The 23,391-nt window shown below is 36.0% G+C and overlaps 1 long non-coding RNA gene and 1 pseudogene across 5 annotated transcripts in view; both read left to right on the forward strand.

Annotated features, from left to right (window-relative positions):
- Positions 1 to 22,378, forward strand: part of LOC140621280 (uncharacterized) — an 82,428-nt gene extending 60,050 nt beyond the window's left edge. Inside the window, exon 9 of one of the 5 annotated variants that reach the window (XR_012021006.1) lies at positions 9,691 to 10,728. This is a non-coding gene — a long non-coding RNA (uncharacterized lncRNA). Of the gene's footprint in view, positions 1 to 9,690; positions 10,729 to 22,062 lie in introns of those variants that run through there. The other 4 variants (XR_012021005.1, XR_012021007.1, XR_012021003.1 and 1 more) reach the window with 4 other exon arrangements.
- On the forward strand, positions 2,504 to 3,864 carry LOC140621279 (aspartate aminotransferase, mitochondrial pseudogene; annotated as a pseudogene).
- Positions 22,379 to 23,391: the final 1,013 nt, after the last annotated feature.

A 23,391-nucleotide genomic window follows, 5' to 3' on the forward strand; every position in this document is an offset into this window, starting at 1 on the left:
TATTTTGTGAGCAGTTTAGAATAAATGAACAAATGGCCTTTCTTTCTAAATTCTGGAGATATAGTACGGTATTTTAAATAATAGTATTTTATTTTATTTTTTATTTTTTATTTTTTAAAATAATAGTATTTTAAATAATGTTATGGTATTTTGAATAATAGTATGCTATTATTTAAAGAATTAGGGGAGTTCTTTTTCAAAGAACTAAGTTCTCTGAGGCATTAATATGATATTAAATCTAGATTATGAATTTTGAAGTCCCAAGGCATATGCAGTCTTATAGCTTCTAAGAAGCTATAGCTTTTCCATTTAGTATCTGGAAAATTATTGAGTTACACCGTTTGGGCCTCAGATGGGAGCAAATTCTTTTCCACTTACCTCATGTTTTCATGTGGGGCACTTCTGCTAGAGTAACCCTCCTGGCCTCTTATCCCACCCATTATTTTTCTTTATTTTTTAAAATTTTTATTTATTTATGATAGTCACACAGAGAGAGAGAGGCAGAGACACAGCAGAGGGAGAAGCAGGCTCCATGCACCAGGAGCCCGACGTGGGATTCGATTCCGGGTCTCCAGGATCGCGCCCTGGGCCAAAGGCAGGCGCTAAACCGCTGCGCCACCCAGGGATCCCCCCCACCCATTATTCATTGCAATCAATGAGACAAAGTCAGTGTCCTAATTGATAAGTGATGTCTATGTATATTTTCTCTATTGGACCCCTGGGGATTAACTCTTTTTTCCTCCTCACATTGCCTTGGGACAGTGTGAGTGACCAGTCTTGGATAAGTACATCTATCCTGCAGATTCAAAATTTTCTTTGGTAGTCTTCCTAAAGTATAAAATGTGTGTGTGTGTGTGGGGGGGGGGTAGTTGTGGTGTGGGAGCAGGGGAGGTAGTAAGCCTTTTGGTTGCAAAACTAAATTCACATTTTTCAATCAGCTTATAATAATAAAGCCAATATTTTTTATTTCTATTTATTTATTTTCTCCATCTTATTTCCCATTTGTTCCAAAATCATCAGGGGAAGAAAGTAATTCTTCCAAACCTCAGTGTTTGTTGTAATAAATTAGGTCTGTGGAATATTACCATTTATTTAATAAATGATGCAGTGAATAATGCCTCATTTCAAAAGAAGGTTTTCTAGAATGTTGGTCTACCCAGACTAAGACATGGTTACCCAATGGTGTTATTTATACTTATCTAGAAGCTTAAGATCTCATTAGTAGGTATCTTTTAAAATTCTGGCCTAAGAAATACATAGACTTCTTACTAAATTGCTTTGTTGGGTTAATATTTATCAGAAAATATGTCCTGAACAAAGCAATACTTAGGAATTAGCAAACTTCTTTATTTCTGCGCTCTCTCTTTTCTTGTCCACCCTTGGCCATGGAAGATCAAGTTAAAGATGGATGGGGGAAATATATGCAGGGTAGGTTAAGATAAAATCCAGATTTAATTAATATAATGAGAAATTAAGATGGCCTAACTGTTCCTATGTTCAACAGTGAGATTCTTCTCGGAATGAATACATTTTGTTTCTTTTCATTTCTCATTCTGATGGTCTTATTCTTTCCTAACAAGCTCATACCATTTTGAATCCTCCTAAATTTCTTGAAAAATAAGTAAGGTTTTGTAAAACAAAAACAGCAATAACAACAAGCAAATATGAAGAACTGAAATCACATTTATAGTAAATAATCTGATCAGTAGGGAATCAAATGGGTTGCATGCTTCTCTGGTCCGTAGAATTTTTAGTATACATATAATTTATTGAAATAAAAATATTAAAAAAAAACCCACATTTTTTTTTTTTTAAGTAGGCCCTTTGCCCAGCATGGAGCTTGAACTCATGAGCCCCAAATCAAGAGTTGTGCCAGTCAGGCACCCCTTGAAATAAAAATATCAGTATCTTCTACTTGGGATATCCACTGGAAAAGTAAATAAATAAATTTTTAAAAGTACTTTTTGCTAAAATTGTCTTTATAAAATTGATTTTAAAATCTTGAAATTGGGATTATTTTCTGCCATATGGTAGACTTTGAAGACTATTTTGGTAAAAGATACATCAAAAGAGACAATTCCTTGCAAAGCAAACATCTTTAACCACTAACAAAAGGCCCATTAATGAGTCAATAAATGTAGAAGAAGAATTACATCCAGAGAATAGGGATTGCCAAATATCAAACGATTTTATAGGGGAGATACATTACTGCTGAGGCAGTCAAACTATCCCTTTAATTTATATAGAGGATCTGTTCTATTAATTGTTTAAGATAGCTATTTAAAGTTACATTGAGAAAGACCAGTGACATTTTCTTCATGGTAGTTAATGTGTAATTAATATATATTAATAGGTTGTAGATATGTTATTATTCTTAAAAATGTATTCCTAACTCTTTTGTAAAAAAAAGAGCAATAAGGTTATCAAAATAGAAGTACAGGTGTCTGGGCCCACTGGCTCTGAGCTCTGGCCTGCAGCCCCCCCCACCTTCTCGCCACCCAGCATGGCCCTGTTGCCCTCCGGCAGTGTCCTGTCCAGGGTCACCGCCGCCTTCCACCGGGCCTCACTGGTGTGGCTTCTGCAAGAGCCAGTTCCTGGTGGATCCATGTGGAAATGGGGCCCCTAGGCCCCATCCTGGGAGTCACAGAAGCCCTTAAGAGAGACACCAACAGCAAAAAGATGAATCTGGGAGTTGGCGCCTATTGGGATGATAATGGAAAGCCTTACATGCTCCCTAGGGTCCGGAAGGCAGAGGCCCAGATTGCTGCAAAAAATTTGGACGAAGAATACCTGCCCATTGCTGGACTTGCTGAATTTTGTAAGGCATCTGCAGAACTAGCCCTGGGTGAGAACAATGAAGTGTTGAAAAGTAGCCGGTATATCACCGTGCAGACCATTTCTGGAAAGGGGGCGTTGAAGATTGCAGCCAGTTTTCTGCAAAGATTTTTTTAAGTTCAGCTGGGATGTCTTTCTGCCCAAACCATCCTGGGGAAATCATACACCGATCTTCAGGGTCGCTGGCATGCAGCTCCATGGTTATCGATACTATGACCCCAAGACGTGCAGCTTTGATTTCACAGGCACTGTAGAGGACATTTCAAAAATGCCACAGCAAAGTGCTCTTCTCCTGCATGCCTGTGCCCACAATCCCCTGGGAGTAAACCCCCGTCCTGAGCAGTGGAAGGAAATGGCAACAGTGGTGAAAACAATCTCTTTGCATTCTTTGACATGGCCTACCAAGGCTTTGCCAGTGGTGATGGTAACAAGGATGCCTGGGCTGTACGCCACTTCATCGAACAAGGCATTAATGTTTGTCTCTGCCAATCCTATGCCAAGAACATGGGCTTATATGGTGAGCGTATGGGAGCCCTCACTGTGGTCTGCAAGGATGCTGATGAAGCTAAAAGGATGGAGTCACAGTTGAAGATCTTGATCCGTCCCATGTATTCCAATCCTCCAATCAATGGGGCCCGAATTGCCTCAACCATCCTGACCAGCCCTGACCTGCGAAATGGTTGCAGTAAGTAAAAGGCATGGCCCACCACATCATTAGCATGTGGACTCAGCTGGTCTCCAACCTCAAGAAGGAGGGCTCCTTCCACAACTGGCAGCACATCACTGACCAGACTGGCATGTTTTGTTTCACAGGACTAAAGCCTGGCTAAGGAATTCTCCATCTACATGACAAAGGATGGCCACATCTCCGTGGCAGGGGTCACCTCTGGCAATGTGGGCAACCTTGCCCATGCCATTCACCAGGTTACCAAGTAATTTCCCTTGTGAGAGGAAACAGAGACAACCTTCCTGCCTATGGCCTCTGCTGTTGTGAGATTCACATGGAGGGAGAAGGGGGGTGGATGGTGGTGAGCAGGTCATTTCTTTCAACCACAGTAGTTAACACTCAACCACTGGATGTGTTTTGCAAAAAAGAAGTGTAGTGAAATAGGGCAGAGGCGCCTGTGGTGGGTGTCTGAAACTCTGGGGCTCAAAACCAAACTCCTGCTTGTCCTTTAACTCCAGCTGTTCCAAAAGAGTTTACATGTACAAGAAAGACATAGCCCAAAATATCCTGTCCATCATATTGCAATATTTCAGAAGCTTTAACTGCAGCCCCTTACCAGTGGTATTGGGGCACCTCTGTAGATCTAGCATGAGAATAGCACCTACAAGAGGTGTTGTGGGCAGAGCCCGTTCTAACATCAGCAGGCAGCCTCGTGTTTGTCCTCCCGTGACTGAGCAAGCTTGTCAACAGACCTCATTACAGAAATCATGTTTCATGAAAACCAGCAAGCCTGCTGCCACTGCAGCAAGGAAAATAAAAGATGCTATTTCCTGTCTTATTTAGGGGGGGAAAATTAAGGTTCTTCTTTTCAGTACTTTTGGGCATTTTAATGTTCCTTTATTTTCCCTTATTGCTGTTCTTTTCCTTAGGCACAGAGATCTGTAACTAGCCTAGATCTTCATCCTGTTCTAGTCCTTGATTGGCCACCTGCCCTATCCTATAGAATTTACTTACTGGAAGAACTAAGAATATAATTTACTGCTCATCCCATATCCTCACCTTTCTCATCAAAGAATTGCAGAGAGTAGGTAATGGCACTTAGTTCAGCATCCTCGTCAATGATTGATTGTCTCCTGTCGGGATGTCGCCCGCCTGGTTGGACCTCTTCATTCAGTACTGTTGTGCGGTCTCTAATCTCACATCATGAGTGGGCAATGCAGGGCAGAACCAGGAAAGCAGATATCTGGGTTTTGGTTTTAACCTTTGTGTGCTGCCTGCTGGGCTCAGGCTTCACCCTTTGGAAAGATAACCACCCTCTGCTCCAGTCACGTAGACTTCTTGCAGCTTGGTTTCTCTGTGAAAATAAAGTTGCTGTAGACCGCCCCCCCCCCCCCGAAAACAACAACAACAACAACAACAACAAAACAAACAAAAAACCAAAACAGAAGTATAAACTAAAAGAAAAATTTAGTTATTTTTTTAAAGAAAAATTTAGAGAAATACATACATACAAATCTAGGTTCCCCAGTATCCTTAGGAAAAAAAAATCTGTTTTAAAATCACTTGCAAAGCCTTGCAATGGCTAACTCCTGCCTGATTTCCTATATTTTATCATGTTATTTCTTTCCTTCACACACCACATTTTTGGCACACTGTCCACTTCTCAGTTTCTCAAACCCTCTCCATTTTCCTGACCTCATTTTCCTGACCTCAATGTCTTAAATCCAATGTTTCTTATGTGACATTCTTCCAGGAATGTTCCTCCTTTTTTTTTTTTTTTTTTAATTGGGAAACTCCACATCTTTCAAGGGTTAGTGTCATCTTAAGTGTTTTTTTCTCAACAGGCCTTCTCTGTCCATACTCACATGGTCCACTTGTTCCAACATCCAAGAATCTGTGATTCTTATGATAAATTGTGGTCAGTCATTAATAAATACAAGGGACACAAGGGGCCCTCAAAATTTATAGTTCTTATTTATAGTCCAAATAACGAACTCAACAAATATTTTGACTATTAAAGTTCAGTATACATTTTAAAATAATTTTAAATCATGAATGATTTTCAGACTTAATGCAATGAGTTGTATTTCCATAGAGACCATGTTATATTTAATCATATAAAGTTTCTGTTAGAGATGGACTTCTGTAAACTTGACAAAACTATAAAACTGATAGATTAAGAAATAAAATTTTGCTGATTACTTTTCAAGTTTCCATGCTTTTGGTTAGATGTCTGGAAAAGGGGCAGGTAGATTATTGTTTTTTTTTTTAATTTCAATCATAATAATGTATTCTTCTAGGAATTTCAGAGCTAAATTTAAGGCCAAGGATAATATCAATACTCACCATTCATTCAACAAGTATTTATTGAGCATCTTTCATGTGCTAATGAGAAGCTGGACAAATCTCAAAAGCAGTTCTCCCATTAATCAATTCATCTACCCACATTACTAAGTTCAGCCGATTTAACAATTTCAATAATTATTGATAATTGTTTCCTAGCAACTTTTTATCTATGGATTGTCAATAAACTCTCTATAGTTTTCTACATTAGAATTGGGCAAATTATTTACATTTTTTTCTACTGTGCTGCTATGCCTTTGTCCTTATTTTTTTCTCCTTTTACCCTATTTTTAAAATGTATTTTCCCCCTAATTTATTAAGATCATCTCAAATTTTATTTTCATTATTCACACTTTAAAAAAGCGAGTGTAAACTTGAAATAATAAGAACACCTTCTTCTTTTGTTTGAGTCATTGGTAAGCATGTTAATGGCTGTGTGACATCAGGCCTGATTTCTATGGGCTGGTTCTCAGAAACGCTTTCCAGGAAGATTTAAATCATTGTTAGTAACTTTGTCATATGAACTTTTATTGCTTTGTGCAGCCACCTACAGAAAGGGTGGTGGAAACGGTGTTCTTAAATTTGGGATTGTAGCCTCCAGAAAGCTTTAGAAGAGACTGTAGACGAGGAGACTGAAGTACATGAAGCATTTTCTATGTATTTTACATCTATTAAACCTTTCATTCATCCCTCACCTTTGTCAGGGAGCTAGCATTTTCCTTAATGAATGGATAAGGAAACTAAAGTTTGAGGAAATTGAAGAATTTACTCACCTATTCCCCCTTAGGTTTTTACACTTTACTATTTTACATCTGCCAGAAATAGCAAGAAGTGCTTTTCAAAGATAGACGTGAGTACTCTGTTCAATACAGAAATAAGTTGTTTGAGATTTATTTTAAGGCATGGTTGGCCGATTTTAATTTCTTAAGAAGATAAATTTAATTTAAGAAGATAAATTTCTTAAGAAGGTAAAAGGTATTGGTATTCTTCTGGCTGGTCTAAGAATTAAATTGACATGGGACAAATTAACAGGAAAAAAACAAAAGTTTAATAACATATATACTTGTTTTATACTTAGAAGGCGGCCCTGGAAAACTGAGTAACTCCCTGAAATGGCAAAAGCCATCACCTTAAATACTATCTCCAGCTAACAACAAAAGAAAATGTTGTGGCAGAGGGAGAGCTGTTTCAGGAGAATACTGGAAAAAGCACAGTAAACAAGGGTAAAATTGTTATGCAGATTTGTCATTGCTTTCTCCACTGATCACCGCTCCTAGAGATTGAATCATCCTTGAATCATTGAATCATTCTTGGTCTAGCCAGGGAGACACCCTTACGAAAGGCAATTTCCCTTGTACATGTAAATGTTTCTTACAAAAGAGTAACTTCTACTCAGTTTTCAGAGCTTCTCTTGTGCCTGCAGTTTCTTAAAGATAACCAAATTAAAATAATCAATGTGGCAAAAAAGGCATTTCTTGGGGGTGGCAAAGTTTACTTCCCTATAAAGGTAAGAGGTGAAAGGAAAACAGATTTTTGGGTTGGGGATGTATTTGTTTTCCATTGTTGGTATAATAGATCACTACTGGGCAGCCCTGGTGGCTCAAGTGGTTTAGCGCCGCCATCGGCCCAGGGCCTGATCCTGGAGACCCGGGATCAAGTCCCATGTCAGGCTCCTTGCATGGCGCCTGCTTCTCCCTCTGCCTGTGTCTCTGCTTCTCTCTCTCCTCTCTGTGTATTCTCAGAAATAAATAAATAAAATCTTAAAAAAAAATTAAAAAAAAATAGATCACTACCAATTTAGTAGTTTAAAATAACCCAATGTATTATTTCATAGTTCTGAAAATCAGAAGTTCTGGTTGGTTCAGATAGGTTCTCTACTTTGGGTTTCACAAGGCCAAAGCCAGGATGTCAGTCCTTGAAAAATGATAATTATGTGATGCAATAGAGGATTAGCTAAAGCTACACTGGCAATCATATTGCAGTGTAAACGTGTCAAACTGATACGGGAGAGCTTGGTTCTTTTCTCATGGAGTTAAAGAATCAATCTCGCGACAAAGGAGAGTGAGTAAAGCGATAGAAGTTTATTAAGCAAATATACAGAGAAAGCTCTCAAAAGTGAGAGGGGTCCCAACAGGGTTGCCACTGAAGGCTTGTAGAGTTGGTCTTTTATTGAAAGCCAACTGGGGAACCTAAATCCTTTTAACATTATCTATTGATATCACCATTGAGTAAGGACTAGTGATAACAGCTTCAATGGCTTACTTCCTTTTTAGGGTCTGGTAATTTGTTGGTCACAAGTAGCTGTTATAACAAGACTCCACCTCTGGCACCTGGGACAGGATGGTCTGGTTTATTTATCTCTAATTTACTTTCATTTCCACATTTTTGGGGTTTTTGTGAGCCTGATTCTGTGGCCCCCTACCTAGCCCTGCCTAGCCTCATTTGTCCCTAACTCAAAGCCAACATGTTGTCCACAAACTTGCACAATGTTATATTTTAGTTGTAGCTCAATAATGGAAAAAAGAGGGATGCCTGGGTGGCTCAGCTGTTGACTGTCTGCCTTCAGCTTGGGGCATGATCCTGGGGTCCCAGGATTGAGTCCCACATCAGATTCCCTGCAGAGAGCCTGCTTCTCCCTCTGTCTGTCTGTCTGTCTCTCTGTATCTCTCACGAATAATAAATAAAATCTTTTAAAAAAATCATGGAAAAATGATGCCAATTTCAGGATTCCTAGATGGAGGCTTTGGGAAGGACCCACTGTGGGCTCATTCGTGTTGTTGGCAGAATTCAATTCTTGTGGTGGTAGGACTGAGATTCCTGTTTTCTTGGTTGCTGTCAGCTGAGTGCTGCCCTGAGGTGCAACAGAACCTTCTCTTTTCTTCTCTGGCTCTTGCACATGGACTCCTACATCTCAGAGCCAGCAACAGTGTATTGAATCCTTCTCACGCTTTTTCTTTTGCCTTTTTCATCTTCTTCCAGTTGGAGAACGTTCTCTGCCTTGAAAGGTTCATGAGATTGAATTGAGTCTGCCCAGATAATCCCCAATAATCTTCCTTATTTATAGTCCGTAACCTTAATTATATCTGCAGTCCTTTTTGCCATGTAATGTAATTTACTCATAGGTCCTGATGTGGTTTTGGAATATAGGTGAGGTTTTTTCCCCTGTAGTAAAGCATTAACATTAAGATAGTTGGCAGTTCCCCTCTGGAAGTTAGGTTATTGATAAAAATGCTTTTGTTCTTGTAAATCACTAAGACATTTTGTAAACTGAGGGAGGTTCATGTCTATCGGACTATAATCTCTATAAATTAACTATTTGTTTTTCCTTTCCCTTAAGCTTTAGGGCAGCCAGGAGTGCCTGAGGAAAGTCACATATGTCTTACCTAGGGGGGAGGTCGTTTGTGAGTGTGAGCCTGTGCTTTGTCCTCAGCTGGCCTTCTGTTCCCTCATCACGTCCCAAGGATCAGGCCATGGAAATTTTGGGGGGACCATTCTACCACAGACAAAATAAGGGTAGAAGAGGGAGAAACTTTTTCTCAATTTAGAAGTATATTTGAGGGAATTCTTAGAACTTTGTTGTTAGATAAAATTTACCCTACACATAGAATTTCCTACTTGATGATTGTTTTCCTGCTTAGTTGGAATTTGTGGGTAAATAAATATACAGAACTATAGTCAAGGGTCTTTTTATCTTCCATTTCTGGTGTAGGCTGATTGTACTTTGGTTTCTTGCTTCTAATTTATAGCTTTGCAAGTATAATTAAGTATAAGTTTCGCAAAATATTTTTGCTTGTCCATTTGGAATACATTTTCCCTGATTACTACATATTTTTGGTTTATTGTAGCTTCATTTGGATTACTGCAGTGATTAACATTATGGCTGAGCACAGAGGATTGAAAATTCTAAGTATCACTTCTAAAGATCTGAAAATTGAAGGAGCAGACTGTTGGCAGTAATGAGTTACAAATGGCAACTTGTATTTTGTTTGGAAAATCACTTCTTTCCTTGAGGAATTATGTTTTGTATTGATTTTCAGACTGTTTGGTCTTCAGAGAGGTACTTGTGATTTTGAGGAACAGTGTAATTGTATCTTCAAATTAAATGTAATATAGACTGTTGATAGCATATTTTCTAAGCTCTTTAAATTAAAACTAACTTTACCCCTGTGCCAAAGAATCCAAGTAGTTCAAGGTTAAACAGTGTGTCACTGTGATGTCAGGTATGCCTCAACTTTACTCCTTTAAAAAATGTTCTAGTCCATGGTTTCTTTTCCTACTTCAATAGAAAAACGTTGACATAAATTAAAAGTGAGCATTGACTTGCTCTTTTGGGAACTGCCCCCTCCTTTTTTCCTGTACTGACATTAAAATCATTCATTTCATTTTGCCTAGAAACAAAATCTGTTATATCAGTTTTCCATGTACATTTTGCCTGAGAAAAAATGTGGAAGACAGCTGTTTTAATGTTGAAATGGATCTAGTTTCTATTAAGTATGTCCTCAGAGCTTTTGGGGGTTTATTTTTAACTCTGACAGAATTAATTTAGAATAGGACATAAGTGACCATTCTGTCCCTGTCTAATTTTCTGGAGAATGTGTGGTCACCTATGCTTTTGATTATTCAGTAGAAATGTGCACTTTCAAGTAAACACAGAAAGTATTATTGCAGGGCACAACAATGTGTCTACTCAACTCCTTCTGCAGTCATTTGAGTTGACTAACATTTTCATTTGATTAAGAATTTAAAATAAGTTAGTCATTCATTTAAATCAGCGCACCTGAGGCACCTGGGTGGTTCAGTGGTTGAGAGACTGTCTTTGGCTCAGGTCGTGATCCCAGGGTCCTGAGATTGAGTCCCCCTGGGGCTTCCATAGGGAGCCTGCTTCTCTCTCTGCCTGTGTCTCTGTCTCTGTGTCTCTCATGAATAAATTAATTAAAATCTTTAAAAAAAATCAGCGCACCTATGTTATGTAGAAAGCCTATACTCTAAGGCATTGCTATTGTTTATATATTAGGTTGTAGTTGGTGGTGAGAGGGTGAGGTGTGAAGAGAGATGTTGTATAGAGTTCCATGGAGAGATTGCATACCTGTGAGATTAGGTTCCATTTTGGGCTTTAGGGGCGCCTATGCATTCTTTTTATGACTTTATCGGATAAAGAGCTAACAGTCCTTAAACACTTCTGAGGAACCTGATTCCCTCTCACTATATTCTCTGCATGTAGATTATGCCCCCACTGCACTGACCATGGGTGCCCATGCCTGCATTGGCAGCAAAGGTAGGGACAAACCATATTCTCTGTGTTCCATTCTTCACTTTGAAAAAGACGAGAAAAGAGCCCTGGCCCCAAAGTGGGCTAGATCTGAGTTTGAATAATGGCTTCAATACCTCTGTGACCTTCAATGGTCTCATTTTCCATGTAAAATGAAGGCAATAGTATTGAGAACTGGAGATCATTTATGTAAAGCACCCTGCACATTTATGGTCTTATAGGCAGTTAACAAATAGTAGTAATTATTATTGTTACTACAAAAACCCTCCTGTTGCTGTATTTGATTAATATATTCCATCTATGAGAAACATATATGAATAGAAACAAAGTAGTTCTTTATTATTGTTTAAAAAAAGTCATGTTTAGAGCCCCACACTGCAGGTGGTTTCCTGAACACAATGGGCTCTGAGTATGTAGGTGCTGCCAGAAGGAATTTTCAGAGCTCAGCTCTATCTTTATAGTTTATTAATCTGCTACCATGGAAACAGGTATTTAATCCTTAAAAACAAGAAAACAGCTTTCAACAATGCACTATTTCAAGTGATGTGATGATGGTGGGAAGTAGTTCTTTCTTTAAAAAACAATATGATTTTTTTTTTAAGTGACTAACCTCATTTTTGGCAATCTGATTTGAGTTTCCATGGAAACAGAAGTGACAGCTGAGACCTCCGAGCTCTTGTAACTAGTGGGGCTCAGGTTAAGTCTTGCAAATGTCAGTTGTCCCAAGGCACCTAGAAGGGCCAATAGAAATAAGAGTCAGCTGAGCTCCAGGGAACAGACAGGAACAATAAATCAAACATTTACAAAATTATATATACACAATGCTATGGGTTTGAGAAAAGCATGTGTGGTGGATATGTAGAGAGAGACTCATGAATGCAATTCAGAGCGAGAGGTTATGTAGTTCTACCTCATTCTAAACACCTTTTTCTGAATGGCTAAGCAACTTAATTATTTGTAATGTATTTCTCTTACACTGACTATAGGAATATTGGGGAAGGAAAAAAAGTGGAGAATAAAAATATCATATAATAGTCCTATTCTTTATTAGCATGAGAACTGTGAAAGGAGAATAATTAAATAAAAATTTATAAAAGTCAAATTATGAAGACAAATGTGTTCATCTGACATGGACCCAAGTACTTCTTGGGGGGCTTTTATTATTAGTCTTTGTAGAGAATTTTCTAATTCTTAATATTGAATAATGACATTATATACCTCTCAGGCTGATTGATATAGAAGTGATTTTCATTGTCTTATTTTAGAAAGACTTCTCAGTAATTCCACATCTCATCAAAGGAAGAAACAAATCAGGATTTGCCATCTTGTGTTCCTAATACATACTCTAAAACAGACCACTTGTTCCCCCCAGCTCTAGTATATAATGAAAGTATGTGAGTGTTACTGGCAAGAGTTGTATCTCTGAATTGCTTTGTGAATGGAGAGGATTATCCAGTTTAGGTCATTCTGACCACCAGATCCTTCACTAAAAATCTTATTTGGGTCCTACAGGAATCTAAAGGAATTTATCTAATTACCTAAATAAATTTCTAAATATACAATTATCTAATATCTAAAGAGATTTCTATCAAAGAAGATTTTATAAAGAAAGCAAAAGATTTGATTGAGAAGGACTGAGTTTGCTTTATGACATGCACAATATATAATTTCTCAATATTTGAGCATATACAGATACACAAGCAGAATGTGATATACATTTGAAAAGTTATCCCACTAAGGAATTATTTTATTTTTAGGAAAATTTTGTTAATTATTTTTCTAATTCTAATTATACTGTCATGTGCTCTTTTTGAATCTTTTAAAACAAAACTAAACAAAGGAATTAAAAAGAAAATAAAAGTCATGCACACGCTCTACATTCAGTTTATGTATAAAGCATATATATCTAATATAATCATCTCATGTATCCTTATATAAATTTTAACTTAAATGTAATCGTAGCATCCTTTCACATATTTACTTTCAAGTATATATGTATGGGAATTTGTAGCATAATATACATATTCTATCTAACCTACTTTATTTTTTAATGGGTATTTTCTTTTTATTTAGAAACCTAATAACCTAATATTATATATTAAAAACCTAATATTATATATTATATATTATTATATATATTATATATTATATATATTATATATTATTCTTTTTAAAAATTGTGTTAAGAACAATTCACATGAGATCTATACTCTTAACAAATTTTTAAGTATATAATATGGTGTTCTACTACAGACACAGTGTTGTATAGCAGATGTTTGGAGCTTATTCATCTTGTGTAAGTGAAACTTTATGCCCATTGATTAGAAGCTCCCATTTTCTCCTTCTCCAGCCCCAGAAAACCACCATTCCACTCTATAATTCTATGAGTTTGACTATGTAAGATACTTCATATGAATGGAATCATGCAGTATTTATCTTTCTATGACTCATTTATTTCACTCAACATAATGCCCACAAGCTTTATCCATATTTTTTGGTTGTTGCAAGATTCTAAGAATGAATAATATTCTATTGTGTATGTACCACATTTTCTTTATTCATTCATCCACCAGTGGACATTTAGATTGTTTCCATATTTTGGCTATTGTGAATAGTGCTGCAATGAACATGGGAGTGCTAATATCTCTTTGAGATCCTGACTTCAGTTCTTTTATATACTCAGAAGTGGGATTAATAGATTATATGATAGTTCTATTTCAGTTCTTCGAGGAAACTTTATACTGTTTTCCATAGTGTCTGCATTGTTTTGCATTCCCACCAACAGTATTTGAATTTCTTCACATCCTCACAACACTTTCTTGTCTTTGGTTTTTTGATAATAATCTTCCTTACAAGTGTGAAGCAATATCTCTTTGTGTTTTTGATTTACATTTCCCTGATGATCAGTGATGTTGAGTATCCTTTCACATACTTTTTGGCCCTAAGTATATTTTTTGGGGGGGAAATATCTATTTAGTTCCTTTGCTCTCATTTTAATTGGAATATATGTTTCTTTGTTATTGAGTTGTAGTTCATATATTTTGGATATTAACCTCTTATCAGATAACAAATATTTTCCCCCATTGCAGAGATTGTCTTTTCATTTCACTGATTATTTCCTTTTTTCTGCAGAACCTTTTCAGTTTGATGTAATCCCACTTATTTTTGCATTTGGTGCCTATACTTTTCAATGTCATATCCAAGAAGTCATTGCCAAGACCAATGTCATGAAGCTTTCCCTCTGTGTTTTATTTTAGGAATTTTACAGTTTCAGGTCTTACCTTAAAAATCCATTTTGAGTTGATTTTTGTATATGGAATAAAATAAGGATCCAATTTCATTCTTTTGCATGTGGGTATTTATTTCTCCAACACCATTTGTTGGAGACTATCCTGTCCCTATTGTGTATTCTTGGCACCTTTATTAAAGATCAGTTGACCATATGCATAGGTTTATTTCTGGGCTCTTGATTCTCTTCTATTGAATATATATACATCTGGCTTTATGTCAGTACCACACTATTTTAATTATTGTAGCTTTGTAATAGATTTTGAAATCAGGTGATGCTTATAGTTTTTTTTTTTTTTTTTTTTTATTTCCCAACAAGACTGATTTGGCATCTTTCCTAATGATTCTACATGAATTTTATAATTATTTTTTCTATGTCTGTAAAAAAAAGCCATTTAATCTGCTTTGTTTTTGACCTCAAATATGTCATAAATATCTTTCCATGGCTAAAACTATAAACTCAGTATTAACTTTTATAGTGGTTTCATAATATTCCAATGTATGGATATGCTACATGTCATTAAAAAAAACAATTTTTAGGGCACTCATATTATTTTTCTTTTATATTCTTTACTGATGTCTTAAAAAATATCCTCTTACCTACCTCTTGTAAATTTTTGTGGTTTTTATTTGGGATATATTTCTAAAAATGATATTTTCTAGCTGGAGGGTGTGTAGATACTTAAGTTTTAGGTAATAATTGCAAATTTTCCCCCAGAATTATCCTAGCAGTTTATATCATTTCTGCAGTTCTTGAGATAGCTCACATCCGCATCTTCACCTGAACCTCATCTTGTCATTAGTTTTGTATATCCTTTACTACATTATTTCATATGTTAAATGCCAACTTGTTTTTCATATTTTCATATTTTATGAATTGCTTGTTTATTTTATTCACTTACTTTTTTTACTGGAATTTCTTTTTTAGATTTTTACTATGGTTTATAGAACTCTCTATATAGGAATAATGTTAGCCTTTTATAAAAAATATATTTTCCAGATTATGTGTCTTTTGCATATTAAGTTGGTTTTTTTTTTTTTGGCTTTGCTGTCTTACTCATTTGTGTGTTTGTTTTCTTTTTTTCTTTTCTAGGTTTACCAAGATATTGACAAATAAAATTGTAATATATTTAACATATATAATGTGATGATTTGATATATGTATACCTTATTAAATGATTCCCACAAACAAGTTAATTAACACATTAATTACTTCACATAGTTAGTTTTTTGTATGTGTATGTGAGATTGCTTGAGATTTACTCCCTTAGCAAATTCTAAGTGTGCAATACAATATTACTATTTTTAATTTGTTTTAAATGAAATATAATTGATATACAATATCCTATTTGTTTCAGGTGTATATCATAGTGAGTCAGTGTTTTTATACATTCTAAAATAATCCCCACAATAAGTCCAGTTAACATCTGTCATCATACAAAACTATTACAATATTATTGACTACATTCCCTAAGCTGTACATTATATCCTCATGACTTATTTATTTTATGACTGGAAGTTTGTGCTCTTTGACCAGCCTCTCCCCGTTTCCCCCACCCTCCAGCCATTGGCTACCACCGTTGTACTCTGTGTCTTTGACTTCAGCCTTTTAATTTTATTTATTTATTTCACATATAAGTAATACAATAGAGTATTTTATCTTTCTCAGGCTTATTTTACTTAGCATAATGCCTTCCAAGTTAATCCATGTCATCACAAATGGCAAGATTTCCTTCTTTTGTATGACTGAATGATACTCTGTTGTACATATTTACTACATTTTCTTTATCCATTTGTGCATCTACACTTAGGTTGTTTTCATACCTTGGCTGTTGTACATAATGCTGCAGTGAACATGGGAGTATATATATCTCTTTGAGACAGTGATTTTGTTTCCTTGAATATATACCCAGAAGTGAGATTGTTGAATTGTATGGTAATTTTATTTTTAATTTTTTAAGAAGCCTCCATTCTGTTTCCCATAGTGGCTGTATCATTTCATATTACTGCCAACAGTGTATGAAAGTTCCCTTTTCTCCACACCCTCACCAACATTTGTTATTTCTTGTCTTTTTGGTAATAGCAATCCTTACAGGTGTGAGGTGATATCTCATTGTTGTTTTGATTTGCATTTCCCTGGTGATTAGTGATATTGAGCCTCTCTTCATATACCTATTGGCCATTTGTATGTCTTTTTAATTTAAAAATTTTTTTTGCTATTGAGTTGTAGGAGTTCCTTATATATTCTGGATATTAGTCCCTTTTTGGATATAGAGTTTGCAAATATATTTTCTCCCATTCCATAAGTTGTCTTGAATTTCATCGATGGTTTTCTTTGCTGTGCAGAAACTTTTTAATTTGTTGTGGTCTCACTTGCTTATTTTTGCTCTTGTCATATAAAGTTTTTTTAATTTAGAAAATTTAATTTTTATGTAGTTGTATCAGCCTTTTTCCTTAAGGGTTTTGCCTTTTTAACTATTAATAGAAAGGCTTTCTCTTTTTTTTTTTTTTTTTTTTTTTTAAGATTTTATTTATTTATTCATGAGAGACACAGAGAAAAGGCAGGGAGAAGCTACTTCCTGCAGAGAGTTGGATGTGAAACTTGATCCTCAGAACTCTGGGATCACATCCTGGGCCGAAGGCAGATGCTCAACTGCTGAGCCACCCAGGCATCCCGACTTTCCCCATCTTAAATTTATATCAAAAGACCCCTAGATTTTCTTCTGGTTTATAGTTTTTTCCATTAATTTTAATTAATTTATAGTTTATTTTGATATAAATTTGGAAGTATGAATACAACTATCTCTTTTTAGGAAATCTAAGTTATTTAATTTCACATTAATTTTTTCCTGATTTGAAATAGTTTTGTTATCACTTACTAGATGCTTAGATTGTTATATACATGGCACCTATCCATTCTATTAATAAGTTATCTACTGTGGTAGCAATACTGTACTATTTATTAAAATTTTATAGTACATCTTTATATTTTATAGGAAAAGATCCTTCTTATTAGTTTTTGTTTTCACAAATTTTGAAATGAAACTGAGTTTTACAATTTAGTTCCAAAGCAGAACTTTCATTCAGATTTTGATTGGAATTTTATTGTTTATAGATTAATTTGGAGAAATCTGATATATTTATCATATAGACACTTCCTATCTGGAAACATAGCATTAGTGCATTTTTCAATTCATCTCTTATGTCCATTAATAAAATGTGTATTTTTATTCCCTTAAACCCAGCATTTTACTTTCTTAGCCCTTTAGCAGTGTTCCTTCATTATATCAAGAGTAGAACTTTATGGACCATTGCTATTAGGTTACCAGCTTCTCAGCTCCACCACTTACATCACTCTGGGATTTTCTATGTACCTGTTCAGTTTCAACAGTTGGTAGCAAATCTGGCAACGTTTGCATTAACTGGAAGTTTGCCTAGAGTCACACGGTCATGGGAGAATGGCGTTTCTACAGTGAAAGAGAGAAAATTCAGTTGTTTTTCCTTCTTCTTTTCTTCGTCTAGTTTTCAATTAGTTCCTGAGATAAATTGTTCTGGCTCACATGTTGCAATTTTATGGTGATTACAGGGTGTGAATTGAACAAAGAGGAAGGTTCCTACGACCACTTGTTTTCCAGGGGAGGCTGCATTCTACCATTATAGGTCTATTCTTTTTTAAGGCTCTGTCTCCAACACAATGAAAATAATTCTTGGAGTTATAATTCCTTATACTATTATAACCTAGTCACACTTTAGTTAGCAGATTATTTCCATCTGGATTGCTAGATAAGAGAAAATCTTGGGCATGATGAGACACTGGATATGTAAGTTTTAATAGTGGGGTGGTGTTACGAGTAGGTGTCTGGAAGGGTGGACGATGGTAGAGGGCTGTGGGTAATAAGGGGACATCACAAAATTACAAAGTTGGCAGAAGAGGTATGGTCTTTTTGAAGGGAGAAAGAGGATATTAATGAGAAGTTAGGAGAGCTCAGAAAATGAAACTTCTTTTTATGTTTATAGCTTGTCCTGCTTAATTGTATAGAAAAATTGCATGAAGAATAGAGGAATAAAGGGGGTGGAGGTTATAGCTGCTTTTACAGTAAGATCCATTAAGTTTCCTTCCCACTAGTACAATCTAGCCAACAGAAGGCAGGGTTATTATTGCTAAAAAGTGAACCAGCAGCAGGGCTCCTACCACGGATAGAATTCTACTGTCATCAATGCCATCATTTTTAGTGACACATTGAAATAAACATCCAGGCCAGAGTACTTTCTTTAAAATATCTATTTCCCTCAGCTAATCATTAGGATGATCATTCAATACTGCATTTTCTAATAAAATATTGCTACTTTATTTTACCTAGTCATCTATGTGGCGTCATTACTGATGAGACCAAAAGAAAAAAAAAGTCACTTCCAAGCAGCTACATTTCATGTGTGGCACACACAGCTGCCACTTGAAGCTCAACTCACAATCAATTTGATAAGTCAATCAATTTTCATTTTGTCTTCATCTCCTAGGTAACCAGAGCATCCATCCAGACCCTTGCCAAGGGAGAACATTTAAAAAGTAATATGTATTCATAATCGGTTTTCTTCTAACACTGACTTAATAGAAAAGCAGGGAGCTACCCATGCAGTATTTTAAATCACAGTAACACAAATTTTCTTTGATTCTGGAGAGAGCTTGAGGAGAAACATACTATAGGATATAATATCGTTATATTTCAGCCTCTTACGAGATATCAGGAACAAAAACTGCACCACCTGCTATGTCTATTATGTATTTAATGTGAATAACAAGCATCGCACTGCCGGTTATTAAAACAAATTGTAAGTCATCTGACATTATACTTATAACCCGTCCCATGCTTCATGATTCTGAGAAAGACACAACTTGGAGCAGGGGGAGTTGCTTTGGGACAAACCTTTTGATGTGAGTACAAAGCATCTGGGCCCAAAGGAAGTCATTCATCTCCCTCCAAGTCCCTGAAAAAAAAAAAAAGCATTATGTAAAATATAATTATAAAACAGTATTATTGGCACAATGTGGTGGATGAAAATTTTTGCAGTTGCAAAAAGCATTAAATTTTGCCTTATTTGAAACCTTGTGCTGTGTGAAGTCATGAGAAAAATGGAATATTTGGTGTTTTTAGGAATAGCTCACATCTAGAAAGTCATGGATCTTTCTAACTTTGTTGATACATGCGACATTCAAATTCCACTGACTGCACAGGCTTCAAGTTCAGCTGAGCCTACCCCACTTATGTGGACACAGCAAGTTTTCTTATTAGCGAGTTTTTCTTTTTTTTTTTTTATGATGTTATTTATTTATTAATGAGAGACACAGAGAGAGGCAGGGACACAAGCAGAGGGAGAAGCAGGCTCCATGCAGGGAGCCTGATGCAGGACTCGATCCCTGGACCCCAGGATCACGCCCTGGACCGAAGGCAGGTGGTCAAGCGCTGAGCCACCCAGGCGTCCCAAGCTATTGTTTCCTATAGGAAGTTTTAATTCATGTCTTGCAATGGTTCAACACTAAATATACAGTGAAGAATGTACATGTAAATATACATCAGAGAGGAGTAATGTTTGCTACAATCGAGAAAAGGAAGAATATGAACATAAAATAGTATGAATAAGATTATTAGTCCACGATTTTTTATGTTAAATATCATTTTTGCTTGAATATTTTGAGGGGTTTGGAAAGTATTTAAGGTCCTGGTTTTACATCCAAAACCAAGACGGAGGCAAAAATAGGACACAGCATGCTCTTACGGGGAGACCACACACCTAAAAATCTGTCTTGACTCTTTTAAGGTCCTTCAGTGAGAACTTGAAAAAAGTCACTAATTTCTCTTTGGGCCTCATCTGTAAAATGAAGAATATTGATGAAGAGAATATTAAGTTTTCTCCAAGTCTAAAATCCATGTTTTTATCTAATAGATTATGAGCATTTAGGAGTTCTTTCTACATATACATATACGTACACACACAGAGACTATATTTATTCATTTGCTTTAATTTTTTATTTATTAATTTTTTTTAAAGAGAGAAAGAAGTACACATGAGCAGAGGAGGGGCAGAGGGAGAGAATCTTAAGCAGACTTCATGCCCAGCATGGAGCCCATTGTGGGTTTCCACCTGGTGCTTGATCTCACAATGCAGATCTCACATGACTGGAGCCAAAATCAAGAGCCAGATACCTAAAGTGACTGAGCCACTCAGGCACCCCTAGACTATGTTTATTTAAAATGCTCTCAGAGTCTGAGCAATGTATAACTAGATATTTAATCATATGTTCAAATAATTTAATCATATTAATTTATTTAATAAATTTATTCGATAAATAATATAAATATATAAAATTTAATTAAATAAATAAATACTTATTTGGTAATAGAAGTTTAACAAGATTTATATTAGAGGTTCAAAATGGTATTTGGATGTATATATAGTCTTTTTTATTTCAAAAAACCAGGATATAGTATCAAAACAATGGTATGTATTTGGATTTGAATCTGCTTGAGTTCATTTTATTTCATATCAACCTGAGATGAAAGAGCCAAATGTCACAGGGTCTGGGACCTTTTCACCTAACAGATGAGCTCCAGTGTGTCAATTAATGCAAGGCTCATGAGGTTATTGAAACCTAAATAAATGCATTTAATTTTTCCAAAGTGAATAGGTACTGTGGACTGAACAGAGTATTTTATAAACTCATTACCTGAAGTTTCAATTCCTGAGGAATTAAACAAGAATGTAGTGGTAAACGGTTAAACATTTCTGGAAGCTTCTTTATTTTTCTTGGTAAGCATAACAAGAGAGCCTCTTTGCTAAGCATAACAAGAGACAATACAGATTCAAATTTAATAAGACCTTTGTCTCCTACAGAGCTCTTTGAGGCTACCTTGTTGTCCTTGCTGAAAAGAATAACAATATACAGGACTTCGAGAAGTCTTATGTTATCAGGATTCAGACCTTCCAAATCTCACAAAAATGTCTTTGTTATAGATCACACAAATATGAAATATGTTAATTAGTATAAAAATATAAAATAAAAAATATTTTCCTTTCCTCTCTGGTATCAGTCTCTTTCTTTGTCTCTCTGTATTTCCACACTTGGCTGTAGTGGTTGGGAAGAGGCACAGTGAGAATCACTATAAGTTGCAGGTCTTGGAAGCTGAAGAAAATTTCCTATCAACTGCTATATAGATCTTTTATATCTTTTTTTTTTTTTCTGCATGGAAAATGAGAGGGTTGTGTTCAGCTAACATACTGGTATATAAGAATATTTAGTTACATCTTTATACACTATACACTAACATTTCCATTACAGTTTCAAATAGTTTTGATGATTTTCAGTGCTTAATTTAAGCATGTTAGATTCTAGAAATATGGGTTGGATAAAAAGTTGATAATTAATCCTAAGAAATTTTTGTATTCTTGAAGGAATCATGTTCTTTTAAAAAAAATTTTAAATTCAGTTTGCCAACATATAGTATAACATCCAGTGCTTATTCCAGGAATCATGTTCTTGAATGATATTAAATAACAGTCCCAACACTCATGCAGCTGGGTAAGTTCTCGGCTTGGCAGTTGCCGCCACCTTAATTACTTCTAACTGTTCCTATATCTTTGGGTCACTCCTTCAATGTTCTAGGTCTTGTTGGAGAACACTTGACCAGCCAAGCCTGGGTTTCATGCCTGTGGCCGAATTGCAGAAATGTTGGAAGAGTTCTGAAGTGAGATGTGGGGCCCTGGATTTCATTTACTTCTGTAGACCTCCAAGTGAGGTGAAGGTATCCTGTACGTTTAATGTTCAAGATCTTTTGTACTCCACCTAAGCCTAACTCTTCAACATGATTACCTCACCCATGTCTCTAGGGCTTCTGCTGAACTGAATGACTTATTCCTTGTATATGTTTTATGGCATCTAATCTAGTTACTCATCCTCATTAAAATTTTATTTTCTCCGCAGAGGACTTTTTATTTTTACCTATGATCATGTGCTACTTGTCTTTGAATGTCTAATTTATTTATTTATTTTTTTTAAAGATTTTATTTATTTATTCATGATAGTCACACAGAGAGAGAGAGAGAGGCAGAGACATAGGCAGAGGGAGAAGCAGGCTCCATGCACCGGGAGCCCGATGTGGGATTTGATCCCAGGTCTCCAGGATCGCGCCCTGGGCCAAAGGCAGGCGCCAAACCGCTGCGCCACCCAGGGATCCCTGAATGTCTAATTTAAATGACATAAGCTGTATTAAGATTTTATTCTTCTCCAGGCCAGAAATAAAATCTTTTTGAAAAGAACAAACAACAATTGTTGGTAAATTGAAGTGTGAAATGTAAATATAGTCTGAAGGATAGGAAAAAAAAAAATGGGAATATAGAAAGGATACTCTAGCAAGAGAGAAAAAAAACTAAACAATAGTGTTTTTCCCTCAGGACTCTTATTTCCTTTTATCTCATGCTAAGGTTGTCAATGTCTATGCTTTATACTTGTTTGTGGACTTAATGCAACTTGAGGGCAGGAACCATGCCTGATTATCTTGAAATCCTCTGTAGGACCCTGTACAGTGAATTAGCAAGAAGCAGCCGCTCAGTCTAGAGAAAGGAGGTAGTGACATAAACCGAGAGAGGAAATATACAGTGCTAAGTGGCCTGGTGTAAGTCAATAAGACGCACAGTAGAGACACAACTGTGGACACAGTGGGGAATCAGGTCAACTCCTGGGGACCACGAAAAGCATTCAGGGGGGTTTGAACTGGGAATTGAAGGATGAGTGCATTTTTGCCACATGGACAAAGCAGTGTTTAGATTTTGTCTTTAATATGAAGAAGAACTTTTTAATAGTAAACACTTTCCAACAAAGACTAAAATGCCTCATGAAGTCATGGACCTGGAGGTGTTTAATCAGAGGCCAGTTGACTTCTTTCACAGGAATATATTCACCCCTTAGTTGATATCTTTGAGGACCTGAAAAATA

The sequence above is a fragment of the Canis lupus genome, chromosome 30, assembly GCF_048164855.1.
Source record: "Canis lupus baileyi chromosome 30, mCanLup2.hap1, whole genome shotgun sequence".
Lineage (NCBI taxonomy): Eukaryota > Metazoa > Chordata > Mammalia > Carnivora > Canidae > Canis > Canis lupus.